The following is a 26,144-nucleotide window of genomic DNA, read 5'->3' as shown; positions in this document are numbered from 1 at the left end:
GCGTGGGAGCGTGCGTGCGTGGGAGCGTGCGAGTCGACGAGGCGGGCCGCGCGCGCCGGGAGTGTTTCAGTCCGGCCCCCGGCTCAGTGTGCTCGCCTCACGCCGGCCCGAGTTCGCAGCAGCGCTGGGGGCCCCGGGCCTGTGACCACAAAGAGGGAGCCGGGGCCCGGACGGGAGCGCGGCGGCGGCAGCTTAGGCCCAGGCCAGGCCCCGGCCCTTCAGCCGCCCGCCTGCCCGTCTGCCCCGTCCCCGCCGGCGGCGCCGCGCCCCTCCCCCAAGCGCCAGACTAGCGCGGTGCGGGGACCGCGCGCGAAGACATGGGGGAGAAGCTGGAGCTGAGGCTGGAGTCGCTCTTGGGGACCGAGCCCGCCGTCTGCCCGTGGCCGCTGCCGGTCTACGTAAGTACCGCCCGTCCCCTCCTCCCGGACCCCCGCCCCTCTTTCCCCACGGCGCGCGCTGAGCCCACCGAGAAACGGAGCGACTCGAGTCGCCAGACCCTCTTTGGAGCCCCCCTTCCCGCCCCGCCGTGGTTCTCCGCGGCAGTTTCCAGCCCCCGCGCGCAGGGTGGGCAGAGGGGAGCCGGCGCCGGCCGGGGGCGTCGACTCGGCCGCGGGGACCCCGCGCTTCTGCGGGGCGCCCGAGCCGGTCTGCGGTTGGCTCTGCAGGGCTGGGGACCCCGGTCCCCCCAGGCCTGGACTGCCGGCGGGCTTGCCCTTCTGTACTTTAGGATCTGACATGTAGGGTTTCTTTTTCCTGGTAGTTTATTCTTAGCGCTGTCAACGTGCTCAGTTTTTTTTTTTATTTTTCAGGGCACCCTTTTCTCCCTCACTCCAGTTTTTTTGTGTTTCTGTTTTGTTTTGTTTTAGTTAGGCATTTTGTTCCTCTGATCTTGAGTGGGTGGGCTGGCAGGACACTTGGAGAGGAGGCGTTCTGTCCCCTGATCTTGAGTGGCCTTTGGAAAATGACAGGCCAGACGGAAATGTACACAGGCGTCCGGTGATTCCAGAAATGCAGGGTGTCCGGCTAGGTGGGCGCCCGGCCTCTCGTCCCCCGTGGCGGCGTGGTGCGCGTGTTCCTTGTCTCAGGGTTTACGCTTGGGTCCCGCAGCCCACCTTCCGGCGGGAAAGCGCAGCGGGCGACTTGGGCCGGCGCCTTTGGGGCACCCTTTCGTGCACTCGGCTTGCTGGGGACCGTCCTCCAGGCGACCCGGCCCTCGCGCGGGCTCCGTGTGTGTCAGTTTGTGGAAAGTGTGTCGCGGCCGGGGTCGGGGTCGGGACGCTGGGACCGCCTGGGAGCCGATGTTGACTCCCGGGCCCCGGTTCTCCGCAGTTATCTGAGGCCCGAGGGTTTCCAGCCCACCACCGCGCACTGGCGCTTTCTATTTTTGCCCTTCCTGTGCCCGGAGGCGCGGCTGAGCCTGGGCTCTGGCTTTTCCGGTTGGGTAACTCCGGGTGGCCCTTGTGGGCGGCCTGAGCAGTGGGCAGGGCGGGGAGACATCCCAGGGGAGGGAAACTGAAAGTGGGGAGAACCTTCAGAAGTCCAGCTGATCCACTTGCCTCGCCTTCCCGCCCCTCTTACTGCACTTGTCATGCACGGGTTGGCTGGCCGGCGCATTTTTCAAAATGTAATCATGTGTTTATCCTTAGTAGCCGTGAAGCATAGTTCACTTGTAGTGCACAGTTGTAGGAGTTTTGACAGATGATCGCCGTCAGGCGGCAGAGCAATCCTGTCATGCCATTTGCTGCCCTTTGGCGCCAGCATGCCTCTAGCTTCTTGGCCGCTAATCTCCTGTCTGTCCCTAAAGTTTTGGCTTTTCCAGAAAGCCAGATTAACGGAACAACAGCATGTAGCTTTTTGATTCTGGCTGCTTTGGCTCAGCAAAACCTATGCGAGATTCATCCCGGGTTTGTTTTTTGTTGTTGTTGTTGTTTTAAACATTGATTTAGTTAGTTATTTACTTGGCTGTGCCGGGTCTTAGTTGCGGCACATGGGATCTTCATTGGCGCATGCAGTATGTTTTCGTTTCAGCGTGCGGGATCTAGTTCCCCGAGCAGGGATGGACGCCGGGCCCCCTGCATTGGGAGCGCGGAGTCTTAGCCACTGGACCACCAGGGAAGTCCGTCATCCCTGTTGTTGCGGGTATGAGAAGCCACTCCTTTTTCTGGCTGTGTTGTATTCCATGTTCCGTTTGTCCATTCGCCTGCGGGTGGCAGGACTTGTGGGATGTTTCCAGTTTTGAGGGGATCAGGAATAAAGCTGCTGTAAACATCCCAGGGCAGGTTTCCATGTGAACTCGGGTTTTTACCTCACTTGAGAAAATACTCAGGAGTGGGACTGGGATCTGTGCTAAGTGTATGTTTAACAACCCTTCTGCATCTTAGAAATTGGTATTTTTGAGTATTGGAAGAGTTTAGAAATGCACCGTGACCCAGCACCCAGGCACTTGAAACGAAGTTGAAAGTTCATCTGGAGATGGTCACGTTGTCCCCATCTCTGTCTTTTATTCGAGGCAGAGCAAGGCCACAGATTTGTAACCCTTGTAAGGAAGGCCTCGTGCGTCCAGGCCCTGGCAGGACCCAGCTTTCTAGTGGTGGGCGGTTCTGAAGTGGAGAGAGCTCTTTCCCTTGCTGGCCAGACCTCGCTTGGCAGGGTGCGGGGTGTGCTGCCTGCCTAGCCGGGCGCTCTTTCTGCCGGTCAGCAGCCGTTCCTGGTGTGTCTGTCCTACTACCAGTCAGGCGGTCAGGGGCCCTAGTGAAGTGCTCAGCGAGCCGCAGCCTTACCAAAGCTTTGCAGGTAATGTCTGCTACCCTCCCATTTCCCTGCTGAGGAATTTTGCTTTCTCATGGGAAGTGAGGGGGCAGTACTTTATAAGAGTTCATATTTTGTGATGACTCGATGCTGAATACGTTAAGAAAATGGGCTCCTTCCGGAAGCTTAACTTCTTAGAAGGTCAGATTACTCATGTGACCGCACGTTTGAAATGAGTGAGCTTGTTTGTTCATTGATTCATTCATTCTGCAAGCACCTCCTGGATATTTAGAGTGAGTGTTCCAGGGGGCACGGAGGACAGTAGACAGTATTCTTTTTTTTTATTTTTGAATTTAATTTATTTTTTTATACAGCACGTTCTTATTAGTCATCAGTTTTATACACATCAGTGTATACATGTCAATCTGACTCGCCCAGTTGAGCACACCACCATCCCTACCCTCCCCCCGTGGCTTTCCCCCCTTGGTGTCCATACGTGTGTTCTCTACATCTGTGTCTCAACTTCTGCCCTGCAAACCGGTTCATCTGTACCATTTTTCTAAGTTCCACATACATGTGTTAACGTACGATATTTGTTTTTCTCTTTCTGACTTACTTCACTCTGTATGACAGTCTCTAGATCCATCCATGTCTCAACAAATGACTCAACTCCGTTCCTTTTTATGGCTGAGTAATATTCCATTGTGGATATGTACCACCACTTCTTTATCTATTCGTCTGTCGATGGGCATTTAGGTTGCTTCCATGACCTGGCTATTGTAAATAGTGCTGCAGTGAACATTGGGGTGCGTGTGTCTTTTTGAATTATGGATTTCTCTGGGTGTATGCCCAGTAGTGGGATTGCTGGATCATATGGTAAGTCTATTTTTGGTTTTTTAAGGAACCTCCATACTGTTCTCCGTAGTGGCTGTATCAATTTCCATTCCCACCAGCAGTGCAAGGGGGTGCAAGAAGCTAACCTTTTAGCTTCTCTTTGTTCCTTGATTGTAGTTAAGCTTCATCTTGCCTCAGGGCCTTTGTATTTGTTTTTCCCATGTTCTGGAAATAGTATTTCCAGAAAAATTGTCCATAAATGATTCCTTTCTATTCTTTGGCACTCATCTCTTAAAGATATTTTTTCCTTGATTGTCCTACCGGCCTAACTTAGTCCCAATTTATCAGATTACCTTACTTCTTTCACAGAATAATCATAAAACCAAATATTATCTTTGGTGTCTCTTTGTATTTAGATGAACTTCTTCCCAAAGAACTCAAGCCCCACAGTGACAGAGGTTGTTACCTTTCTTATCCCTTATTCTGTGTCTTAGAACTGTGTCTGGCATGTAGTAATCACTCGAGGACTGTTGACTGTGTAAAGAATATGTGAGTAGATGAACAGATTTGGAGTTATTTAAGGTCACTCTTAATGATGACTGGTGTTGGTGATTAAATTAAAATTGTAGGTTTTAGAGTTGGAAGTGATCTTGCTGAGTCTCAGAGCTATGGCAAAACTCTCCCTACTGTAGCATCCCTGACAGATGATCAAGTCTGAGCTTGAATCACTGTATATGAAAGACCCTAACCAGGGCAACCTCGTAGCTTTCTTCAAGCAGATCACAGCCTTCCATGGGAGTTTGCTCCCTATTAGTCAGCTGTAATTAGGAGAAAACAGTTTGATTTACCCAGAATCATCTTCTCTCAGTCTCCTTGTTCTAGTTCCTAGAGAATAGACAGGACAGAGTTTCCTCTAAATTACATCCTTTGGGTTTGCACTCCTGCTTGTAACAAAATAAGCACCATGCTATGGCAAAATTCCCCTTGATTGTCTGCCACTTGTTGCTACATTCCTTGTTAGTGTTTAGAAATAATTTGTCTTAATGTTCCACATTATAATTGATGGAGTACAGAAGTAAAAGAGATCTCGGGGTTATGTCAGAAGCAATCAGACAGATATTTTAACTTACCCTTTTAATGTATTTAATGCTGACACTGTGAGGAATTGAGCAGTATAGTCACTGCGTTATTGCCATTGCTGAAAAAATGTCTGTATGGTGAAATTTATGGTCATTAGCTGATGGGGGAATTGTCAGCTACATCTTAGAGCGCTGAGCATTTCTCAAAACGTTGTGATACGAAACACCCCTGTCTTTTCTTGTATTTCTGTGACATTCACCTACTTCACAAAAAGCATTCGTCATATTCCTGAAATAATGATGGGCTTAGTTGAGATTCTTTTGGGTCCTAAGGGACCAACATATGTGCATAATAGTGTCCAGTTACACAGAGCCTGGATGTTTGGCTCCAGACTGAAAGCCCCATGGAGTCGTTTTTTCACATCTGTTCACCAATGTGTATGAATGGGAGAAAACCAAAGTTCTGGTTTGTTTGGTCAAGGGGAGCCACACTCCTTTTACTTTTGCTGTGACAAACAAGTAAGGAGGTGTAAAATATCTGAAAAGAGCCTCTGAAGGTTTGGTAGAACACTTAAGTGGGATGTAGAGACTATAAAACAAAAAGAAAAGCAAGTGAGTACTGCTGGCAGACTTTTTCAAGGACAGCTAACAAATTAATAATAGTAGTAACAACAATAGTAAGATTGATTTTCAAAGACTTAAGAGTGGCATGGATTCCTAACCACTCTACATGTATTAACTCCACGCCACAGCCCTGTAAAATGGGTGAGGTTATTAAACCCTTGATTTTCAAAGAGGAAGTGGAACACAAAGAAGTACCACTCCTGAACTCCCACCACTAATAAGTGGTGGAGCTGGGGAAAAAAGATCCAGGCAAATTAATTTTACAGTTAGTGCTCTTCACACGTAGGTTATATCCCACAGGTAATATTTGCACATTTTGAAATCATTTTACAAATACTATTTTTACCCCTAAAGTACACAGGGAATACCCAGGGAAATTGGCATTCTAATTATTTTTATATCTTTGCCAATAATCTGTTAACTAAAATGTTCCCTTTTTTTCTGATACTTTTACTAATCTGTTAACTAAAATGTTCCCTTTTTTTCTGATACTTTTACAAGTCATTAATTAAATGTTGCTCACTTTTTTTTTTGTTGCTCACTTTTAAGGCCAATCTGTGAGACATTATTTAACTTGTCTACTCTAAAGTTCCAGCATTAACTCAGGCGGGGCTTCACCAAGTACTGACCATGTGACCTTGGCCTCTCATTGCCTCAGTTTTCTCATTTGTAACATGGGTATAATAATAGTCTTATTTCATACGCCTATGAGCAGGAAAACTATATATATATGTGTGTGTGTGTGTGTGTGTGTGTCTATATATATGTATTTAAACGTCTTAGAATAGTGTCTGGAACATGATAAGCATTATAGAAGTATTGACTGCTGCTACTAGTACTGTTATTAGGAGAACTAACTGTTGAGAATAATCCTTCATATAGTGGTTTATTCCACTGAAGATAAAGGAAACTCATAGAATATTAGAAATCAGATTAAACACAGAAAGCCAGTAAAATACACCAGGACAGAAGATGATGAGAGTGTGAAAGCATAGAGAAAAAAATGCTTTTTCTTTTTCTTTTTCTTTTTTAAAGAAGGAAAGAGCCTAGAAATAGGACAAAAACTATTCATTGGCTATACTGACATGGAGACCGCTGGTGACCTTCATAAGTAAAATTTCAGGACAGGGGGCAGAGAGATTATGGTGAGAGAAGTCAGGTGGATGTAAATTATACAGTAAATGCGACGTGAGGAAATGGAAACAATATATGATGATAACAATTTTGAAAAGTTCAGACATGAATTGGCTAAGGAAGATATGCAGGGATTAGAGCATGAGGGAGGCTTTCATGTTACACGTATAGATTTTAACATTTTAAGTTGGAGTTAGTAGTCTAGAATGAGGTTGAATTTTGGCAAGAATCATTCATAAGGAGTAGTAGATGGGTTGTAGAAAATGCAGAGCTGTGAAGTACTTGAGAAGATGAGAGAAAATGAAATGCTATCTGTAGTGCACGTGGCCTTTTAACTTGAGCTTCTGTAGTGAAAGGGAATACAAAGATCAATGCAAATGCTAATGATTTAACGGATTTGGCAGTGGACTATTTACTGACTTCTGTGTTCCTAATGAGTTATGAAGCACCTCACCAGCTCAGAGTGAAGGAAGTAGAGAGGATGGAGGAAAATTTGAGGAGGGTAGGGAAAGCTTCTAAGAAAATAGTCCTTAAGGAGAATTAGAAAGAATTTACTGTAAGAGCAATATTTCCAGTCTTGAAAATCTATTTAAAGTTGGTGATTATTAATTTATTGGAATACCAATTTGCCCTGCCACATGAGTTTTCTCCAGCTACCTGGATATAAGTTACACAGAGGCAGAAAAGAATGAGAGATAACAATCTAGGGAAAATACAATTAGTATTTTTTTTACCTTTTTCCACTTTCCCGCTCCAACTCTGGGAAGCCTTCATGGACATGGCTGCCCTCCCAGCCTCCAGCAGCACTCTGTTATCAAAGAATTCAAAGAAATGGAACATAGGTTTCCAACTTATTAATTTAGCAAAATCAAAAATTGTGTATAATGTTTTCTGTTGGCAAAGATTTTTGCAATATAATTTGGTTCCATCTTTTGACAAGTAATTTGGCAATGTCTAGCAAGATAAAAATGTTAATAGCTTTTTACACGTTAACTCTAATTCTGGAAGCTTATGCCGATAAATAATTTATAATCCAGAAAATTATTATATAAAGATGCTCATTCTCATGCCATTTGAAATAACAAAAAATTGGAAACACCTTTAATTGTTAACAATAGGAAAACAGTTTAGGAAATTATATCCACTTAGTAGAAAATGACACAGTTACTATATTATAATTACACGATGATGGAGCAAAATAAAATAATGCTTAATAAAGAAAGAATGAAGAAAGCAGACCTAAAATTGTGTCTTCCTTATGACAGTAATTATGTAAACATATCAATATTTATTAAAACTTAAAACCAAAATAAGGTTTTAAAAGCTCTGTACCACTAATGGGGATTTTATGTTTGTTTCAAAATATTTTTTAACATAACTCTTATAATTTTGTTTTGTCTACTCCTTTTCTTAAGAATTTCTGACTCTTACCTCATTTTTCATTTCATAGTTTCAAATAAAGTCAGCAATTTTATCATCAGAGAAGATTAGACTTATTTGACAGTTCATAATTCCAAGTTATTTGGTATAAAAAGACCATATACACTTGTAGGAGCTTTCAAAACAAAATTTCGAGAATTTTTTTTTTTTTTTTTGCTTAGTCTTTCCTAGTATGGAGATGAAGCAAACTACCTAAAATTGCTAGCCATTCTTCTTTCATTTTTCTCATTTTATTGATTTATCTTGCCCTTCACAGAAATGATAACAAATGAGTCTGCAGTTGCATCTGCCAATTTCTTAAATCCTATTATCCACATTATGAAATCATACTAGTATGAATGCTTCCAGTATTTTCAGAGCTCTTTAGTTAGTATACTTTAGCATTCTGTATGAAGTATCTCATGTAAGTGTAAAATTTAGACTCAACTTCTGGAAGCTTTTGATTTCTTAGTTCAAAAGTGAGAGATCCTTAGTTCAGCCATAAGATTAACAATTACTTGTATAGTAAGAAGCTCCTAATTTATTGTTTTATGGATACCTGGCAGTTTTCTTGCCATTTCTCGGAAGTTCTCTATTAAACACATTCTCTCTCTTTCTCTCTCTGTCCCTCTCTGTCTCTCTCTGTCTCTGTCTCTCTCTCTCTCTCACACACACACACACACACACACACACACGCACACTGTGATTAAAAGCACAGATTTTGGCATTATGAAATCTAAGGTTCAATTTCCAGTTCTGTAGTTTCTGGGCCACTTCACTTTAGGCAAGTAACCTAATGTCTCTGAACCTTGTTGTTTTCATCTGTAAAATAGAAATTACAATTATATCAGACATTCCTCAAAACATTCGTAATGATTTTAGAGTTTCAGAGTCAGGTAAAAGCAGGCACTCAGTAAATAGGTAGTGCTTTTATTACTTTATTATTATTTAGGTCTTGGTTTTCCTTGAGTGTGTGAGTCCCCATAATGAAATGTAATTTCCAGTAGATTGAGTAACACCTGTTTTCACCAAAAATTTTAACTGAGTTCATTACTTTCTGTGCAACCCAGATTAGTTTTCTGCCTCTTTTTCTGTGCCGTATGTAGGTGTTCAGTAGATTTATTTAATAAATGTATGAATGCGTGAACGCGTAGATGAATTTTTAAATGCTTCTTTTTGAGAAGGTCGAACAAATGTGACACAGTAGAACAGATAAGAAAATAATCCATGGAAAAAATGGCAAAGTCATGTATGTGCCCAGGGCCAGCCTAAGAAGAATTGCTTTTTTTTTTTTTAGGAAAAATGTGTTGAATAGCTTATTTTAATTATTTTTAGAAGTTAAGTACAGGGACTTCCCTGGCGGTCCAGTGGTTAAGACTTCGCCTTCCAATGCAGGGGGTGTGGGTTCCATCCCTGGTCGGGGAGCTATGGTCCCACATGCCTCACAGCCAAAAACCCAGAACATAAAACAGAAGCAGTATTGTAACAAATTCAATAAAGACTTTAAAAAGTGGTCCACATCAAAAAAAAAGTTAAGTACAAAAATTTGCTGATGACTTACATATTTAGGACCAATAAAATAATGTGTGATTAGCTGCACTAAAACAGAATGTTGAGCTACATTCACATTAAGTGACATTATATAGTCTAAATTTATGGAAAACTTCTGAGATGGTGAGTGACCTTTGAGCAGAAAAAGACAGAAGGAGAAATGGCCTTTTCTACATTCTATTGTGCCTCTAAGTAAAATGCTTGGTAATCTAGCTACAAAGCTCTATGTCATTTGGCTTTAGGCACGTACTGTGATTTACCTTGTGAAGATCAGATTTTGCCATGGAGAGGATTTGTAAAAGTATCACACGTTCCAGTACCGTTGGCAACCACAGCTACCAAAAACTCCAATTTAAATTGATGAACCTAATATCAGATGATAGTATCATTTCCTTGTGGGTGTTCTGGGGAAAGGTGGGTAGGAAATGTATACAAGTGAATACTTTATTGACTGAAATAACAATTCATCATTTTGAAAACATAAAATACATTAAAGTTGTTATAGCATCATACATTAATATTTCACTGTATTTTAGACATGGCCTACAATCAATGTTTTCTGCCCTTTGAAGCAGAACCATGCTTGTGGTATGCATTAATCATATAAAAGATGAAACACTGAAAAGAAGTTCAGCCTTTAAAGACAATTTGCTTTGATTTATTCAGTGGGTTCTCCTAAAAAGTTAATACCAAGAATTATTGCTTGTTAAATTGGAGTTAGAAATTCTTTCAGAGTTACTATTTCTTTTATATCAGTATCAAGGAAGGCAAAGCAAATTTACATATTTATTAGGAAATACAGGCACATAATCATAAAACAAGAAAACACAACGTTTTTATAGACTTTATTTTTTAGAAGTGTTTTAATTTTACAGAAAAATTGAGAAGATAGTATAAAGTGTTTCCATATACACTATACCCATTTCCCTCTCTGATGATCAACTTATATTAGTATGTTCCATTGTTACAATCAGTGAACAAATATTGATACATTGTTGTTTACTATAGTCCATACATTAGTCCAGTTCCTTAGTTTTTACCTAATGTCCTTTTTCTATTCCAGGATTTCATCCAAAACATCACATTACATTTAGTTGCCATGTTTCCTTAGGCCCCTCTTGGGTTTGATAGCTTCTCAGATTTTCCTTGCATTACCTTGGCAATTTTGAGTAGTTAGGTTTGCGTAGGATGCCCACTACTAGAATTTGTTTGATGCATTTTTCATGATAATATTGGGATTATGTGTTTTGGGGAGGAAGACCACAAGAGTAGAAGGGTTATTTTGTCAGATCACATCAAGTGTACAAAGTTTCAATATGCATTATGAATGCTGAGGTCCACCTTGATCACCAGGCTGAGGTAGTGTTTTTCAGGTTTCTCCATTGTAAAATTACTGTTTTCCCTTCTCCATATTGTACTTTTTGGAAGGAAGTCAATATGCTCAGCCCACAACTAAGGAATGGAGAGATATGCTTAAGATGGAGTACTACATAAACTATTTGGAATTCTTTTGCACTGGAGATTTATCTATTCTCCCGCATTTATTTACGTATCCAATCATTTATTTATATCAGAAGAACTCATGGATTTTTATTTTATACTTTGGGTTATAATCTAATTCTACGTTAGTTACTTTGTTCCTCAAATTGCTCTAGTCCTGACCCTTGTGAACTCTTTTCAGTTCAGTGGCTCGTGTGCCACTCTGAGGTATCCCCATCCTATATATTTTTTTGGAACTTCCTTACTTTCTGACACTATAAGATGGTCTTGTATATAAATCTTGTATATTTACTGCCTCGGTCCTAGAATCAGCTACTTCTTCAAGGATAACCAGGTCTTCTTAGTGGAGAACAGTATTAGACAGCAGGATCTGGGTGTGGGGTGTGCTGATTGCTGCCCAGATGTCATTGCTTCTAGATCTTCTCAGCTGACAGAGCAAAGAGATAACATGTGTGTACATTACCCATGTATATGCACATATCTATAAGCATCTCTCTACATAACCATGTGTATTAAGGTAATATGAAGCAATATTAAGCTAAACATGAATGTATATTGATGTTTCCAACTTTAATCTGTTACCACAGAGACCATCTTAGCCTCATCTCTTGCTTATCTTTAAATTTCAACTCCAGCAAAACACTTGACTTTTAGAAGTATGGAAATCAAATTGTAGCTACTTTGGGAAGCCACATCATCTAGCAGAATAATTCTGAAAGGGCAAGGTGTATATCATCAAATTTTAATTTACAGTCAGCAGTACTTTGTAACATCCATAGGCCTCCAGACCTCTGCTTCCAAGAAGATGAAGTAGCCCATTTCTCCCAGGTTCTTCCACTTAAAACTAAAACCCTGAACATAACAACAGACAAACATAGGAAGACACTGAAAGGTGGAAATGAGAAGGCAGACTTAGCTAGGGACTTTGGGACTTGAGGAATAACATGGTGATGAGTCCCCTGTGTTTCCTGTTGCTTCCCATACATCCTGGAGAGGGTATTACAGGAACCCCCAATCAATAACCACCAACAGAACAACAGACGAAAAAGCTTCAAAAAAGAAAACACAAAACCCCCGTTCGCCCTAGCCAAGGTGTGAGGAAAGGGGTTGCCAGAGACAGAAAAGCATTTGGGCAATAATATACACACTACTCGAGCCAAGTGCCAGAGGAATATTGCACCCGTCCCCTATGTCCTGTGGTTTCAGTTGGGCCAAGCTAGGATTTGATCTTCCACACCACCCCACTCCTGCCCTCCAGAAGAGGCAGCGCTCTGATTCGCCACCAGGGCTGTTTCAGTGTGGTGCAGTGGTGAGCTGAGCCTCCACCCCTTTGCATTAGCAAAGAGACTTTCAAAGGTGGTGCCTGACAGGCTAGTTAACACTGGGCTGCCCTCACACAGTCGTGGGGTCCAATGGTGGGACCTAGCCTCCGTCTCTCCCTGACATCGATAAGAATAGGATGTTACAGGTTGGAGGGAGTAGGCACCCCACTAACCCCCAACACATGGTGCCAGTGAGACCCAATGGGGTGCTGAATCCCCATAACCGTCCTGAGGCAGTAAGACAGAATGAGATGGCACAAGCAGGGCTAGTTGGCAGTTCTCTTCCTCTTCCCCTGGTGTCAGTGGGGCCAGCAGGTAGCTGACCCTCTACCCACACCCGGCATCAACAAGAAGGAATGAAGTGGGAGGAAGGACAGCAAACACTTCACTTCTCCCCTCCCCTGGTGTCAAGAAATCTACTGGGGAGGTGAACTTCCACTCGTACTAAAAGGCAACACAATGATATTAATGTTCCCACTTTTGGGGGGAAGGTGTCAGAAGGGCCAATAGGATAGCTGAACTTCTACTTGATCTGTCTGCAGTGAGAGAATGTAAGTGCCCACTTTTGCTGGGGTATTGACAATAGGGCCCAATGGAAATCTGTACGTAACCCCCCAGTCCTCATACTACACCTCCAATAGGATGACTTCCTTCTAAAAAGTAATAATAAAATTAAGTGGGATACAGAGTCATGTAATAACTCACAATGTTTAGAATCCAATTGAAAAATACTCATGGCACCAAGAACCAGGAAATCACAGAATAAATGAGAAAAGACAATAAACCTACACCGGCACTGAGATAAAACATCTATTGAAATTATCAGACAGGGATTTTAAATAAGCTGTCACATAAATGCTTCAGTTAGCAATTATGTGTTCCTTGACGGAAATGGGAAAAATAGAAAATGTAAACAAAGAACTAGAAGTTATAAGAATAAAAACAAATGAGAACAGTAGAACTGAAAAATACAACAATCAAAAAACTTTGCTCAAGAGTAGACTGGAGATTACAAAGCATAGAATCATGAACTTCGAAGAGATCAATACAGTGTACCAAATGTACAGAGAAAAATAGGCTGAGGGGTAGAGATGGGAGAAAGAACAGGATCTCAAGAACCTGTAAACAGTAACAAAAGCACTAACATTCATATCATCAAAGTTCCAGAATGAAAAAAGAGAGCACGTAGGACTGACAAAGTATTCAAAGAAATAATGACTAAAACGTTCCCAATTTTTTAGAAGACATAAGGACACATTCAAGAATCTGAGCAAATCCAAAGAGGAAAACCACAAAGGTATCCTTGTCAAGACGCGTCATAATTAAACTTCTGAAAAGTAGAGACAAAAAAAATCTCGAAAGTGGACAGGCAGAAACGATGCATCACTTATTGAGAAACCAGTTCCAATGACAGCATATTTCTTGTCTAAAATTATGGAGTCAGAAGCATTGACATAACATTTTTCAAGTAGTAAAAGAAAAGAACTCTCAGCCACAAATTCACACTTTTTATATCCACTTTCTTGTTTGACTTATATTAATGGACTACTAACTCATCTTTCTATATCCGGGTCTGCCATCACACTTCTCCAAAAATCTAGTCACAGTATTTCCAGAGTGATCTTTCTGAAAAAGAAACAAATTTTTCTTATAAAAATACCTGACTGTGTTATGAAACTTTTCTCTCTTCTAAGTTAAGGTAAAACCCTTCAACGGATTCCCATCTTTCTTGGAGTAAAAGCTCCCATCCAAACTCTCTTTGTCCTTTTGGGCTGCTGTAAGATTATCCTGCAGGTTGGGTGGCTCCTAAACAACAGGAATTTTTTTTCTCACGGTTCCGGAGGCTGCAAGTTCAAGAATAGGGTGCCAGTATGGTCAGATGAGGGCCCTCTTCTGAATCACAGACTTCTCATTGTATCCTCACATGGCAGAAGAGCTTAGGGGGCTCTGTGGGGTCTCTTTTATAAGAGCACTAATACCATAATCATTTCCCAAAGGCCCCACCTACTAATACTATCAGCTACGGAAATGAAGATTTCAACGTATGAATTTGGAGGGGAACAGAAAGACTAGACCATAGCACTTACTATCCATACATGGACCATGCATGATCTGGCTTCTACCACCCTCTCCATTGTCTTCTTTTCCTACACTCCAGTGAGCATTTCTCTCTTTTTTTTTTTTTTTTTTTTTTTGCCGTACACGGGCCTCTCACTGTTGTGGCCTCTCCCGTTGCGGAGCACAGGCTCCGGACGCGCAGGCTCAGTGTCCATGGGTCACGGGGCCTAGCCGCTGCGCAGCATGTGGGATCTTCCCGGACCGGGACACGAACCCGTGTCCCCTGCATCGGCAGGCGGACTCTCAACCACTGCGCCACCAGGGAAGCCCCAGTGAGCATTTCTTATACTGATTATGAATGGAACTCCTTTCTGGACTGATCCTTAACCATTCATTTTCTGGCAACCGTGAAATTATCTTCTCTTTTCCTCAAAACTTCACCCTTCCTTCATGTTACATATCCATTTCAATTGCCTTCTACAGGAAGCCCTACTGATATCACCCATATACTACTGTCCACAGCATGGATTAACGTTTTACCGTGTCTTCCTATAGCACTCTGTAATATCTTTTACGGTAACTATGGATTTTCTTATTTGAGTGTCACAGTACATTGAATTCTAGGTGGCACTCTAATGATCTTAGTAGCAGTAACACTGGTGCCTAGTTTAACCCGTGACATACTTTAGGTGTTCAATAAATGTTTGTTGAATGAGTGAATGAATGAATGGTCAATTTGAAATCTTAATCATGTTACCTTTCCAAAATCTGTTAAAAGATACCACCGTTTTCCAGAAGATTAGGGATTTAGGACCTTAAACTTGATTTAACAGAGGAAATTTTTACTCATACATCATGCTTAAATACCTCAAAGTAAAACCATAAACCCAGGAATGTAAGGTTATCCATTTGGACTTTCAAGCCAATAATTGATATCTCCTGCCCCGACTGTATTAGATGGTTTCGATGCTCCACTCATATCTCCCCAGCACTCATCCTTCCAGTATATGCTGATAGAATCATGCTGCCACCTGCAATTATCCACCTTAGGGCAGGCCAGAAGTGTACAGGAGTTAATGTATCTGAGTGTAGCTTTCAACCAAGGACAGAGGGGACTGGAAGATTAGTACTTCAAGTTTCTCACCGATTCTTGGGATAACTCTGAGACATGTTCTGTAGAGTTTCACAGAACTCCCCTGAAGTACTGGCAGCAGTTCCCTGCAGGAGTAATTTTTATTCGGTAATGCACCTCTGTTGGCTGCCTTCCATGCCTCCATTCTCAATTCCCACTCCACTTCTGAGTTTTCTGGAAGCACCTCCCAGATGAGCAGTTTGCACTCAAATTATTGCCTCAAGTTCTGCTTCTAGGGGAATTCAATTGATAGCCTCCTAACAACCCAGTGCTCCTTACACAGCCGTCACTGGTACAAGTACCAAGGCACGGCACATTCCGTATCACTCCTCCTAAATCCTATTATTTTTAAACAGATAGGAAAGAGCATGACCTTGAAGAGAAAAATAGTTTATATGAGGACGGCCAATGGATAAAGGGAAGGAGAGACAGTGCCATTTGTTTTCCATTAATGATGGTGTGAAATGTATGGGCAGATGGTCTAACAGGTGTGACTATAATTTGAGGAGCCTGCTCCCTTGGTTACAGACGACTGCTGTTGTTATTATTATGGAACCACAACCTCATGACTTTATTGTTTCACTTGATGTAACCTTCTCCTTTACCCTTAAATCTTTCTGCATCACTGAATTGCAGCCAATAGATTTATTTTCTCCCTATGGCTCCATCACAAAAAAAGACACATATGTGCGCGCGCGCACACACACAGACACACACACAGAGTTTTGTGTATGCTAGTGCTAGAAAAGACAAGCTCCTGGTGCATGTATGCAATGGATATTGTACATTACACGTCTGTGTGAAATAGTCTTCTGCAGGTTCCTATGTTTATTTTATGAATAATTAACTTTAGTAAAGTTAATTTCCTGAAGATCTTGTTGAAGACTGAAGAAAGGAAGTAAATTGTAAAGAAAAAGACTTTGAAACTTGCCCTTTTTCCCCTCTCTTTGTGTCTTAATGAACAAAGAATAACTGGGCCTTTTTTGAAGCCTTTGCTTGAGTTGAAGACACAAAATGCAACCTGTACTCTTATCATAATATGTTCAGTTCATGAGTACACAAACTTATAAACCGTGAATTTCCCTAAAGTTATTATACCATTTAGAAGATGTTTGCTTGGACGTTTACTTAAAACCAAATGATTGAGGTCTATATGTCCAAATAATTTCCTTCTCTCTTGCTGTCTCCATTTCAGTTTCCTGAGTTTCTGGGAAGGCCTGGTTTCCCCAAAGGAACGATTTCTGGTAGAAGTCTGAAGGTCTGACCCAAGAAAAAGAAATCCAGTACAGCCAATGAATTGAGGACAAGAAGGTTTCCAATCAGGTAGGAACATTTAATCTCATACATTACGATCACCTTAAGTAAGGTGTGCTGATAGCTGGATATGATTTAACTGCTTGGAAAAAGATGCATATATATTATATAACCTACCCCACAAGGAAGCTGTTCTCAATTCCCTTAGAGGTTGTGGTGCTTATCAGAGAGTGCCTTGGGGGAAAATGAATACAATAACAGTATGATGCTTTTTTTTTTAATTTTTAGCTCATTGTTGCCAAGTACACTTGGTGATCTTGGTGCCTGTGGTTGAATCCCAGGAGGTTAGACATGTGGAACAGCACATTAACCCTCTTTAGTATTTTCTCCCAAGACAAATCATTTTTATAGGTTGTCTCCATGGTCTTCTAGTTGCTTATCAAAATTAAGCATCAAGTCTTCTAAGTGAGCAATAGCCCCAGTCAGTGTGAGGAAATCAGCTTGGTTCTTATCGGGGCACAGCTTCTTGGTCTTAGCACAAAGTGAGTTCACATAGGGAGTTAGAAGGAGGAGAATGGGGCATGCGAAAGGGAAGTTCTTTGTTCTCATTTACCTATGCATGTTGAAACTCCACTAACAGCTTTATTTTCATTAGCAATTTGTGATAAAAACTTAGGGTAAAGGGAATAATGAAGCTGTCCCATTATATGGCAGGACAAAAGATAGTAGTGACATCAAAATCAGGGCCTATCCATCTCGTTTGCAGTTATATACTGAGTGTTTAGCATAGCATTTGACCCCTCATCAGTATTCAATAAGAAGATGCGTGTTGAATGACTTAGGGATGAATTCATGAACGAAAAAATTTAATATGGTAGAAAATGTGTTTTATCCTTGTATTTTCGTGTGTTGACTTTTGTATTTCAAGACCCAGCACTGTAACTGACCCACGGAATATAAGCAATAAAATTGGTTGAAAGAATGAATGAGTCCCCACTCTTCTAAGAATAATTTTAAGACCAACACAGACCCCACATCTGCCAGAGGTATCCAGAGGTGAAAGCCTGGATCTCAGCTAGTGGTAGAGCTGACAGAATTTATCTAGTTTTCATAATTTACAGCCCATCCCATTACATTTAGGCATAGTACCTACATGAGCCATACAATTAAATGTTGACTGAAAAACAATGCACAACCTAGAAATTGAGAATTATGTTTTATGTGGAGGACATAGTGAGGACTGAAGTCAGGAGACAGCCTCTCAGATAGCTCTGAGGGACTGTTCTGAAGAGGTAAGGGAGGGCACAGGGTATTTAGAGGTTCTTGCAAAAAAAAAAAAAACCAGGTAGTTGGAACATCAAAAGATTACTGTTAATTAAAGAAACTAGACATCTTAAGTTAATAAATGTAGCACTTTTCTATATATGGTGAGATGCAAGAATCTGGTCTCCTGGAAATCAGTCCCTTGATGTTCACTTTAATTATCTAGGGCCAGTATCCTGTTTTCTCCATCCTGAATCCCCTCAGGGTGCGGCTTTGGGTGTGGCTTCAGTGGCTGATGGCTTGATGGCTATAACATCCTGTGTTACTGATAAGGCTGGCTACCTTCTTTCTCCACATAAATGACTTGAATATGGATAGTAAATCTGTGGATTTGCAAAACGTAATTCTTGGAGCATTTTTATAAGGACAAAGTTAAGGCAATTTCAGAATCACTAGCGGCTAAAATTGCTATTTACACTTTTCCACTGGTAGGTAGTCATCTGCTGTTGCTGTCTTCAGTAATCTGCTGTTGCTGTATTCCCAAGGGATAACAAAAACCATTGAATTCAAGAAAGAAATGTAAAATCTAGCACAATGCAGCTTCCACAAAACCAAACACACAAACACACACCCAACTCTCGCAGATATGAAGTAGTAATCTAAAATAGAATCCTGGAACTAATTGCAAAACAAGAGCAAATGTACTCCTATTGGATCATTTTATTCTTTTATTAATGTTTGATACATATATGTATTTATTATTAAAATTCAAAGTTGCTATATGGGCCGCGCGCGAAGACATGGGGGAGAAGCTGGAGCTGAGGCTGGAGTCGCTCTTGGGGACCGAGCCCGCCGTCTGCCCGTGGCCGCTGCCGGTCTACGTAAGTGCCGCCCGTCCCCTCCTCCCGGAACCCCGCTCCTCTTCCCCAACGGCGCGCGCTGAGCCCACTGAGAAACGGAGCGACTCGAGTCGCCAGACCCTCTTTGGAGCCCCCCTTCCCGCCCCGCCGTGGTTCTCCGCGGCAGTTTCCAGCCCCCGCGCGCAGGGTGGGCAGAGGGGAGCCGGCGCCGGCCGGGGGGCACAGACTCGGCCGCGGGGACCCCGCGCTTCTGCGGGGCGCCCGAGCCGGTCTGCGGTGGCTCTGCAGGGCTGGGGACCCCGGTCCCCCCGGGCCTGGAATGTCGGCGGGCTTGCCCTTCTGTACTTTAGGATCTGACATGTAGGTTTCTTTTTCCTGGTAGTTTATTCTTAGCGCTGTCAACGTGCTTAGTTTTTTTTGTTTGTTTGTTTTTTTCAGGTCACCCTTTCCTCCCTCTCTCCAGTTTTTTTGTGTTTCTGTTTTGTTTTGTTTTAGTTAGGCATTTTGTCCCTCTGATCTTGAGTGGGTGGGCTGGCAGGACACTTGGAGAGGAGGCGTTCTGTCCCCTGACCTTGAGTGGCCTTTGGAAAATGACAGGCCAGACGGAAATTTAACTTAATTGATATATAATATTGTATCTGTCCAAGGTGTACAATGTGATGATTGATATATATATATATATATATATAGTGTGTGAAATGATTACCACAATAAGTTTAGTTAACCTTAATTCACATAATTACAAATGTTATCTTTGTGATGAGAACTTTCAAGATGTACTCTCTTAGCAACTTTCAAACATAAAATACGGTATTGTTAACTGTAGTGACCGAGCTGTACATTACATCACCATTACTCCCTTGTCTTATAACTGGAAGTTTTTACCTTTTGATCGTCTTCCCTCATTTTCCTCACCTCCAACCCCCAGCTCTGGCAACCGTCATTCCATTCTTTCTATCATGAGTTCAGTATTTTAGATTTCACATATGAGATCATAAAGTATTTATCTTTCTCTGTCTGACATTTCATTTAGCATAATGCCCCCCAAATCCACCCATGTGGTCACAAATAGGCAGATTTCCTTCTTTATCACGGCTGAATACTAGTAGGTTGTATGCATCCCATTTTCTTCATCCATTCATCCACAAAAAAACACTGAGGTTGTTTCCATGTCTTGGCTCCTGTATTGGGTTGGCCAGAAAGTTCATACAGTTAATGAATCCACTGTTCAATAAAACTTGGTGAAAATGAGTCTTTCATTTTTACTTAAAATAAATCTTTGACAAAGCCAGCTAGGCATCCCTTTGCGTAATGGCTTATATCACATTGAAATATTTTAAACATATGAACAGTAATAGCTGAAATGACAAATGTTACTAATATGGACACAATTTATCGAGGAGAATATGTTAGAATATGTTAAAATGCAGATGGACAGTGAAAGAACAAATATAACTTTTAACTAAATATTGTCTTGATATTTAGACCATTGGTTAAAATCATGATAACAGGTTTCATCCATTTCAAGGAAGCAGAATATTTGCAGATCACTTAACATTTACTAGGTATGTTCTCAGTCTGGAAGGATATATTTCACTGACGTGTGTCATTTAATTTAACCACATCCCTCTGTAATAGATAGTGTTATCCCTATTTGCAGATAGGAAGCAGGCTCAGAAAGATTAAGAATGTTACCTAATTCTAGTAAGCAGCCAAACCTAAACTGATCTAATTCCAGGGCAAAGCTCTTTCTGACACATCAGTGTGGGTCTTTATCTCTTTGAGAATTGTTGAACATTAAAAGCCTTCTTCCAGTTAAATGCATAAAGAAACAACGTGAGCAATGACATAACAATACAAGTCTCACGAAATAATTGGTGTGTTTGGCCTTGCTTTTGTTGATTGATCTTTTGCAAAATTGCTTTTCTCTGAGATATTTAAAGTGGACTTTAACTATTTTCTTGGAAGACTTTCCTAAATTATACCTATCAGAAAGCTGCTTTGCTTTAAGGCTGAAGAAAAAATGAAAGCTTACTTAACTACACTTAGGTGCCAGGGTCATACTATGAGCTCTACACCTGCCAGGATTCACGCTAAGATAGATAGGGTGGCTCAGCAAACTGTCCATAGTCCTGTGATTTCTTTCTGATATTCTGAAGTAGAAATAATTTAAGAACTGTTCACAAAAGAGAGAAACACTGTTTCTTGGTCCTCCATATCATGCTGCTGTAGGCTAATTCTTTCTCTCTTCTGTCGCCCCTTAGTATAGAGAGTGTGTTTTGGGGACCCTCCTTCACGATCTTCTCCATTCCAAGAGCATCTTACATAAATCCAGGACTTCTCAAGCAGCCAGTTTTGCCAGATGGTCTTAGGGTTGGTTGTACCCATATATGTATAATCCTGAACTTCTCAAGTAAGGTCCTTAGAGAGCATAATGGCTAAGAGAATTGGTGCTGATACCAGACCTGAGTCCAAATACTGCCTATGCCCCTAACTAGCTGTGTAACCTTGGAGAAGTAACTTAAGCCCCTTAAAGGGATTAGATTTCTCACCCGGAAAATGGTGTAATAAATGCATCTTCCTCATATGGTTAGTGTGTAAACTAATGTAACTTGAGATGGTGCATGTTAAGCATTAGCACAGTGCCTGTCTCTTGTTAGTAATACCTGCTTTTATTATTAATTATTCTCTTTGTATTCCCAGTTCCAGCTAGGTGCCTAACATATAATAGTTGTTCAGCACATATTTACTGGATTGAACCAGCTCTGAAATTTAAGCATTGGGTCAACAGCAAAGTAGTCACCCCACCATCATTTCTCCCAGAGAAAGGGAGAATAGATGGAAGCCAGCCATCATACTTTCTTTTCTTATTCTAAACTTCCCATCCAGCCCCAGCAATAAAATAATCTTCCTGAACCCCAACAATTTCAAGAATTTTTCAAATCACACTATTTGAAAATAGTTGGGTTGCCCAGATCTAATATGTCCCAGGACCCCAAGGTCACCAAGCTTATATTAATGAAGTCTAGTTAAGATAAATGATTACAGTTAGTAAACCAACTGCTTATGAGCTCATTGGGCTTTTTAAAATTTACTCTCTGCGCTTCATAGAGACACAAGTATTTTGCTTTTGTAGGACACTCAACAGTCAAAGTAGTCTTTTAAAAAGCACAAATCAGACGCTATTATTGCACTGCTTCTAACCTCTAAAGGCTATCTATTGTAAAGAGATTAAATTTTCAACTACTTAGCCAGGCTCACAGAGACCATGTGCTCTGGGTCACTTACTACATCTTTCCCTGACCTTCATGGGGTTCGAGGCACAGTTGTCTTTTTCAGTCCCTCAGATGCAACAAGCTCTACTTCTTGCTCTCCCAGCTTTAGATTGGCTAATCCATGTACCCAGACCAATTTCCCTCTTATCGTTAAGGTCTCGGTTCAAACGCCACCACTGCTATCTTGACCAAAGAGACCTGCCTCCTCAGTGCCTCTCCATCCCTTTGTCCAGTCGTATTTCTGTCACTGTACAACATTTATTTACATGTTTACTCTGTCTTCCTCCACCACTGGACATTTGCTTAAGAGCAGGGACTTTGTAATTTTTTGCTCACCACTGAATCTTCCAAGGCTTGCAGCACACACTGGCACATAGGTGTGTAGGAAATGTGTGTCTAATAAAGAATAAATACGTGAATGAAAAAAAAAACTGTCAAACACTAACACAAGAATATTCTTCTTTCAAAAGAATAATGAAAAATAATTTCATTCAATAAGAGTCATTCTTAGTTACTGATACGTGACTTAGTAGATCCCATTCAATTTAAAATGTTCCCTTTTTTTCTGATACTTTCACAAGTCATTGATTAAATGTTGCCCACTTTTAAGGCCAATCTGTGAGACATTATTTAACTTGTCTACTCTAAAGTTCCAGCATTAACTCAGGCGGGGCTTCACCAAGTACTGACCATGTGACCTTGGCCTCTCATTGCCTCAGTTTTCTCATTTGTAACATGGGTATAATAATCGGCTTATTTCATACGCCTATGAGGAGGAGAACTTTACATATGTGTGTGTGTGTGTGTGTGTGTGTGTGTGTCTATATATATGTATTTAAACAGTGTCTTAGAATAGTGTCTGGCACATGATAAGCATTATAGAAGTATTGACTGCTGCTACTAGTACTGTTATTATGAGAACTAACTGTTGAGAATAATCCTTCATATAGTGGTTTATTCCACTGAAGGTAAAGGAAACTCATAGAATATTAGAAATCAGATTAAACACAGAAAGCCAGTAAAATATACCAGGAGAGAAGATGATGAGAGTGTGAAAACATAGAGGAGGAGAAAAATGGTTTTTGTATTTCTTTTTCTTTTTTAAAGAAGGAAAGAGCCTAGAAATAGGACAAAAACTATTCATTGGCTATACTGACATGGAGATCGCTGGTGACCTTCATAAGTAAAATTTCAGGACAGTGGGCAGAGAGATTACGGTGAGAGAAGTCAGGTGGATGTAAATTATAGAGTAAGTGGGACGTGAGGAAATGGAAACAATATATGATGATAACAATTTTGAAAAGTTCAGACATGAATTGGCTAAAGAAGATATGCAGGGATTAGAGGAGGAGGGAGGCTTTCGTGTTACACGTACAGTTTTCAACATTTTAAGTTGGAGTTACTAGTCTAGAATGAGGTTGAATTTTGGCAAGAATCATGCATAAGGAGTAGATGGGTTGTAGAAAATGCAGTGCTGTGAAGTACTTGAGAAGATGAGAGAAAATGAAATGCTATCTGTAGTGCACGTGGCCTTTGAACTTGAACTCCTGTAGTGAAAGGGAATACAAAGATCAATGCAAATGCTAATGAATTAACGGATTTGGCAGTGGGCTATTTACTGACTTCTGTGTTCCTAATGAGTTAGGAAGCGCCTCACCAGCTCAGAGTGAAGGAAGTAGAGAGGATGGAGGAAAATTTGAGGAGGGTAGGGAAAGCTTCTAAGAAAATAGTCCTTAAGGAGAATTAGAAAGAACTTACTGTAAGTCAGAGCAATATTTCCAGTCTCGAAAATCCATTTGGAGTTGGTGATTATTAATTTATTGGAATACCAATTTGCCCTGCCACATGAGTTTTCTCCAGCTACCTGGATATAAGTTACACAGAGGCAGAAAAGAATGAGAGATAACAATCGAGGGAAAATACAATTAGTATTTTTTTTTTTACCGTTTTCCACTTCCCCGCTCCAACTCTGGGGAGCCTTCATGGACATGGCTGCCCTCCCAGCCTCCAGCAGCACTCTGTTATCAAAGAATTCAAAGAAATGGAACATAGGTTTCCAACTTATTAATTTAGCAAAATCAAAAATTGTGTATAATGTTTTCTGTTGGCAAAGATTTTTGCAATATAATTTGGTTCCGTCTTTTGACAAGTAATTTGGCAATGTCTAGCAAGATAAAAATGTTAATAGCTTTTTACACATTAACTCTAATTCTGGAAGCTTATGCCGATAAATAATTTATAATCCAGAAAATTATTATATAAAGATGCTCATTGTCATGTCATTTGTAATAACAAAAAATTGGAAACGCCTTTAATTGTTAACAATAGGAAAACAGTTTAGGAAATTATATCCACTTAGTAGAAAGTGACACAGTTACTATATTATAATTACACGATGATGGAGCAAAATAAAATAATGCTTAATAAAGAATGAAGAAAGCTGACCTAAAATTGTGTCTTCCTTGTGACAGTAATTATGTAAACATATCAATATTTATTAAAACTTAAAACCAAAATAAAGTTTTAAAAGCTCTGTACCAGTAATGGGGATTTTATGTTTGTTTCAAAATATTTTTTAACATAACTCTTATAATTTTGTTTTGTCTACTCCTTTTCTTAAGAATTTCTGACTCTTACCTCATTTTTCATTTCATAGTTTCAAATAAAGTCAGCAATTTTATCATCAGAGAAGATTAGACTTATTTGACAGTTCATAATTCCAAGTTATTTGGTATAAAAAGACCATATACACTTGTAGGTGCTTTCAAAATAAAATTTCGAGAATTTTTTTTTTTTTTGCTTAGTCTTCCCTGGTATGGAGATGAAGCAAACTACCTAAAATTGCTAGCCATCCTTCTTTCATTTTTCTCATTTTATTGATTTACCTTGCCCTTCACAGAAATGATAACAAATGAGTCTGCAGTTGCATCTGCCAATTTCTTAAATCCTCTATTATCTAAATTATGAAATCATACTAGTATGAATGCTTCCAGTATTTTCAGAGCTCTTTAGTTAGTATACTTTAGCATTCTGTATGAAGTATCTTATGTAAGTGTAAAATTTAGACTCAACTTCTGGAAGCTTTTGATTTCTTAGTTCAAAAGTGAGAGATCCTTAGTTCAGCCATATGATTAACAATTACTTGTATAGGAAGAAGCTCCTAATTTATTGTTTTATGGATACCTGGCAGTTTTCTTGCCATTTCTCGGAAGTTCTCTATTAAACACATTCTCTCTCTTTCTCTCTCTGTCTCTCTCTCTCTGTCTCTCTCTCTGTCTCTCTCTGTCTCTCTCTGTCTCTCTCTCTCCCTCTCACACACACACACACACACACACACACACACACACACACACACACACACACACACACACACTTGGTGATTAAAAGCACAGATTTTCGCATTATGAAATCTAAGGTTCAATTTCCAGTTCTGTAGTTTCTGGGCCACTTCACTTTAGGCAAGTAACCTAATGTCTCTGAACCTTGTTGTTTTCATCTGTAAAATAGAAATTACAATTATATCAGACAATCCGTAATGATTTTAGAGTTTCAGAGTCAGGTAAAAGCAGGCACTCAGTAAATGGCTAGTGCTTTTATTACTTTATTATTATTTAGGTCTTGGTTTTCCTTGAGTCTGTGAGTCCCCATGATGAAATGTGATTTCCAGTAGATTGAGTAACACCTGTTTTCACCAAAAATTTTAACTGAGTTCATCACTTTCTGTGCAACCCAGATTAGTTTTCTGCCTCTTTTTCTGTGCCGTGTGTAGGTGTTCAGTAGATTTATTTAATAAATGTATGAATGCGTGAACGCGTAGATGAATTTTTAAATGCTTCTTTTTGAGAAGGTAGAACAAATGTGACACAGTAGAACAGATAAGAAAATAATCCATGGAAAAAATGGCAAAGTCATGTATGTGCCCAGGGCCAGCCTAAGAAGAATTGCTTGTTTTTTTTTCTTTTTAGGAAAAATGTGTTGAATAGCTTATTTTAATTATTTTTAGAAGTTAAGTACAGGGACTTCCCTGGCGGTCCAGTGGTTAAGACTTCGCCTTCCAATGCAGGGGGCGTGGGTTCAATCCCTAGTCGGGG

The 26,144-nt window shown here is 40.6% G+C and overlaps 1 pseudogene; it reads right to left on the bottom strand.

Annotated features, from left to right (window-relative positions):
* Positions 1–1,023: 1,023 nt before the first annotated feature.
* Positions 1,024–26,144, bottom strand: part of LOC125964805 (thimet oligopeptidase-like) — a 59,196-nt pseudogene continuing 34,075 nt past the window's right edge.

The sequence above is a fragment of the Orcinus orca genome, chromosome 6, assembly GCF_937001465.1.
Source record: "Orcinus orca chromosome 6, mOrcOrc1.1, whole genome shotgun sequence".
In the NCBI taxonomy this organism is placed as follows: domain Eukaryota; kingdom Metazoa; phylum Chordata; class Mammalia; order Artiodactyla; family Delphinidae; genus Orcinus; species Orcinus orca.
The sequence above is the reverse complement of the archived record's forward strand: the minus strand, read 5'-3'. Positions and strand labels throughout refer to the sequence as shown.